Source organism: Protopterus annectens, chromosome 11.part0 (assembly GCF_019279795.1).
Source record: "Protopterus annectens isolate FY-2018-M chromosome 11.part0, PAN1.0, whole genome shotgun sequence".
NCBI lineage: Eukaryota > Metazoa > Chordata > Ceratodontiformes > Protopteridae > Protopterus > Protopterus annectens.
This window is the reverse complement of record NC_056745.1, coordinates 138,930,580-138,935,642: the sequence shown is the minus strand read 5'-3', so window position 1 is coordinate 138,935,642 and position 5,063 is coordinate 138,930,580. Positions and strand designations below refer to the sequence as shown.

Here is a 5,063-nt window from a genome sequence, read left to right as displayed (position 1 = left end):
ACACACACACACACACACACACACACACACACACATGCATAGATCAAAACCACACACACAAACACACAATACATGTATACAAAATGGGCAAGGATGACTAGTAGTCATACACTAACTACCTCTGCTTAAAATCTGTTCCATGCTCTGGTAAAATCCAGTCTCTACTAAACAGAAACTAAACACTGACTGCATCACAAATAAATTAATGGGCAAATTCACAACAATTTCTCCATCACAAACATGGCTTTCTGTCTTTTAAAAAAATTAAAGTGTCCTAAAACTAATAAAGAATATAATTTATAAATAAAGCATCACACCCTCCACTCTCTTTACACACACGTTTTGATTTCAACTTTTTACTGGTAAAAGCATTCTACCACGAAAGACGATTACATGTACTTGAAGCAAAAATCTCCACATAATTATAAATTTTTTTTCTGACAGAATGATGCACTGACAATGTCAAGAGTTCATCAGGTAATACCCTAAAATAAGTATGTTGAAAATTTTTGAAAAATGTTACAAATGCCAGACTTAAAGCTACATTTAATTTCATATATACGTCTTACATCTAAAGCAATTTCTGGTATATTGATGCGAAACCTACAAAATGCACATTTCTTTAGTCAATAATGGACTGCAGCAGTCTTACTTAAAATCTAGACAGAAAGGTGCCTTTATGGATTAACTAAAAATAAAAATCAATCTGCGTTAGTTGACAAAAAGTATCACTACTAAAATATCTAAAAACACATGTAACAGCAGAACTGAAACATCACTGCCCAACATAGTAAGAAAAAAATAATCATTTTGCAGGGGATACCTCCTGCACTCTGATGTATATTCTCACCACCAACTTTAAGGTTACACAAACTCGAGCTAAAGTAAAATATGAAAAAAAAAATATTAAAACCTCTCTTCACCCCTCTTCTCCAAGTACTGCACCTGAAAACAAAGTGCAGCATATGCATGATGGCAACATAAATACAGTCTTATAGCAAAATATTTTAAAACGCAGTAACAAAGGGCAAGATGAAATGTAATGCTCACATTTTTTCTTGTCTCAAAACACATTTATCATTGGTGGAAGAGTTATTTTACATGAAAATACAACATCAAAAAAAATATTATGATATTTAAATTTGCTCATTTAACCTTTAATTCATATATTTAAAAAAGGTAATTATTTAATTTGCACGACGACTGCACTCGATACTGTGCAAACATTACTGCACTTCTGGAAACTTTTCTGCCCCATAACACCCCTGACAGTATGAGTGTGGTGATACCCCTACAAAGCATCCACCCCTTCCCATCTTTTTCCATACATACATTCTCCGATTATCCACGTAACCGATTCATGTGTGTGTGTGTGTGTGTGTGTGTGTGTGTGTGTATATTTCACCTGTTATTAACTTCTATAAAATTTTCACACTTTCAGTTACTGCACACACCTAACCTTAATTTATCACAAAATGATCCAACTCTGTAACATGAGAATTCTGCATTTTATATATTTGGCTTTCCATGTACAGTTGCATAATCTTTGTCACAATAGGAGTACTGCCCCTTGTTTTTTATAAGAAATACATACACTGCAAAAGTACCTCAGAAAGAGGATCCTAGGCCTTAAACACTTGTCCTTCACGGACAGACTCAAAAAACTCCAACTATTCTCTGTCTCATATCGCCTATTTAGAGGCAATCTCTGCTTAACTTACAAAGCCATTTCTGACCCAGCTCTGTTAGAAATGCTACATCTAAAGAAATCCCAATTCCTCTGCACCACACGCTCCAGATACCTCAACCTCATTACCACAATCAACAGAACATGCTGGAGGGACAGGTTCATAACCCAGAGACTACCCATGCTATGGAATAGACTTCCCATACATGTCAAGCAGAGCACCTCACTGGCCCTCTTCAAGAGAAATCTTGATGAGTGAATGGGAAATAGAAAATTCACCTCGGGGATCACTCCAGTGGCTCTACTCGACAGGAGGCACTAGGAACTAAGGTTGGGCGGCACGATGCCAGGGTAACCCTATGGGCTAGGCTTGTAAAGGTTCCAGGACCATTAGCCTAGTACACACCTATGAACCAAAGCAGACATAGATCTCAAGTGTTTTTAGCTACAGCATAACTCCGTCATTCTGGGTCAGAAACTTAGAGTTAAATTCATTCTTCATGAGCTAAAATCCCAAAAATGATACCCGTGTTGTAAATTATAATTTTCAGTCATTACTGTGATTCAGTTATACTTTTTAATGCATCTATGTATAAAAATAATTAAAGGAGAATCTAAGTATAGAATTTTCAATAAAGCTACAGTCAGATTCGCATAAAATAGTAAATGTAATTCTTAATAAGGCCTCTGGCCAAAAATGACAAATTACATGAAATCTTCTGTTCTTTCTTGTTAGGCAGTCACAAATCTGGAATTTTCTGGCATGTCCCATTGAAAATGGAGAAACAGCAATCCTGCTAATGTTACCTCTGAAGGGTCATCCCTTTATTGGACCTGCAGTACCTTTTATGCATGGTGATCAGCCTCTAAATCAGAACTCTGTTAACATTTTCCAATATATATATATATATATATATATATATATATACATATATTTATTTATATATATATATATATATATATATATTGAACATCAATGTCTTAAACATAAACATTTTACTTGCATGGGCATCCAAGACGAGGATGGTTGTGCCACTCTCTTTTGGTGTGTATACCACACTGCCTCAATGCCCCTCCTACCTCTCAACTTTCAGTGTGAGAAATCTGAGCAAAGCCAGAAATAATGGGGAGACACAGGCCCAAAAATAGCGACAGACTTTAAATATTGCTCCTATAAACTTAGAAAGTTGATAGAATAAAAGGCTGTTGAATTATTATATATTTTCCAAATGACTGGAAGTCCGAAACTCAAATGAATGTTATTATTTGGTATTATTTAGTTACTTCAATCTTCACTGATATGCCAGAAAACCACAACTTTTATGAGGAACACAGTAAGAATATGAGGCAAAAATCCAGAATTCTGTGAAAATCTGGACAGTTGAGAGGTACTGCTCCTCATTTTAACTTTAAATTCCCTTATTTTCACAGGTACAAGCATACCTCTCCAGTATACCTCATTATGAGGAATGATCCTCATTCTGAGTCTTAAAAAATCCATGTCCCTCACAGCTCCACACAGAAATTGGCTGCTAATGTAAATTCATTGAAATAGCCTTACACACACACACACACACACACACAACACTTTAACCATCCTGTAAGCTTTCTCTTCGAAGTTTTTAATGTGTTCCACATTATGACAGGTAGTGCTCCAAACACATTTTGTAGATGGAAAATGGAAGGCTGACAGCTACGAGCACAAGTATGACAGCTACCAACTGTTTTCCCCTGGTTCACTGACTTTTTTTCCTCTCCGTTAATATCACCTTCGGACACTGACCGCCAGGTGAGCCTCAGGTACACTGATCCCCCTTGGGATACTTGTTCCACTTTTAAGCCATAACTTACTTACCTGTTTCAAAACTTCTCCACCATTGAACTCGAGACGCAGTATAAAACATATTTAATCATAACTTCCTCCTTGCTTCATACGGAAGTTTATAATGCAAATTAGGGACGTACAATTCTTCGCACAGACCATATTCGTAATTCTGCAGCCGTGCCCACGTGCAGCGATAATCCCGCCCATCAAACAGAAGTTTTTTGTTTGTTTTTTCATTTTCACCCGTGGCCGAGAGGAGTTTTAAGTATTTCGAAGGATGCTTACGATTACGACATCTTAGTTTGGAGTTTTGAAATTTTGTTTAGTCTTCTGGCAGAGCAACCAAAAGAATCGTTACATGTTTTGTTAGTCTCACTGCTGTTGCTTCAAAGCAACGTAACTTAGAGTCCAGAGAAAGCCCCTCTAGAATCGTATAAACTTTTAGCTCAGCTTTCTTACTGGGCACTTTTGGCTAACATCAAAGATTGAAACACTAATTTCACGAACTTTAATCGTAATTCGACTTAGGAATGGGGTCCATTCCTGTCATTTATTAGAAACCCATAAGTCTTGAAGAAATCAAACCCGGAAAAAGAGACAAATTTCTTATTATGGTTGTCAGTTCATAATTTTGACCTTGACATTGCCTTAGATTTTTATTCATCGCCCAAATTTTACTATATTTCATTTTTTAGATCACTGAGCATTGCAGTTAGTATATATTCATACTTCTTATTCTTAAAAAATGTGTGTTGATGCAACATCTGCTGTTCTATTAAATGTAGAAATAATTTAGAAGTAATGTAAACAACCTGTCCTTGATTCGGGGGCTTATTATTTTTGGGTTTGTCGGCAATATTTTACCTGAGGGTCTCACCATTTCGTTTCGTGCAGAAGTGGTAGGGTTGCCATCTTTTCAAATGGCCAAAGTGGGACATTTTCGGGACACACATCAGATTTTACAGGCCGACACATACCCACGATCAGTGCAAAGAATAGAACTTAACTTTTTTTCCTAAATAAAAGCTTATTCTTGTAGCAGTTTAGTTGCTTATTATGTTTCTTGTAACATTTAGGTATTTAGATACAGAAATAACTATTTTATGCAACTATTACATAAAATATGGGACATAATTATGTCCTACAATCTCAGGACATTTGCCCTTTTTAATATTTTTTGTCAGGACACAACTGCCCAAAGAGGGACTGTCCCTCTCAAAGTGGGACAGGTGGTAACCCTAAGAAGTGGGCATGTCGCGAATTGAGTGACAACCCGGTCTGCCTATGTAATTAGTCTTCAAGCAATCACCCGTGCATACATGATGTGAGAATATTAACATTTCTCCATGGAATCTTGGCTTTAGGCTCAAAAAAGCTGGCTGTTTCTACTTTTCTGCCATGTCATTTAACAGTACAAATAATCCATCTGAAGTTTATTTATTTTATTTTATTTTTTTTATTTTACATTTGTTAACCGGGCTAGTCCAACTGGATACATGTCCATTTTCAGTGGAGGCCCGAGGAGAAAAGCTCCACTATCTAATGCATAAT

At 36.3% G+C, this 5,063-nt stretch overlaps 1 protein-coding gene across 1 annotated transcript in view; it reads right to left on the bottom strand.

The window, feature by feature from the left end:
- The window catches only part of IL17RA (interleukin 17 receptor A), a 786,505-nt gene extending 782,872 nt beyond the window's left edge, over nucleotides 1-3,633 (bottom strand). The window contains exon 1 of the mRNA XM_044087525.1: nucleotides 3,543-3,633. The gene's annotated coding sequence lies outside the window, so the exon portion shown is untranslated. The remainder of the gene's footprint in view (nucleotides 1-3,542) is intronic.
- Between the last annotated feature and the right edge of the window lie 1,430 nt (nucleotides 3,634-5,063).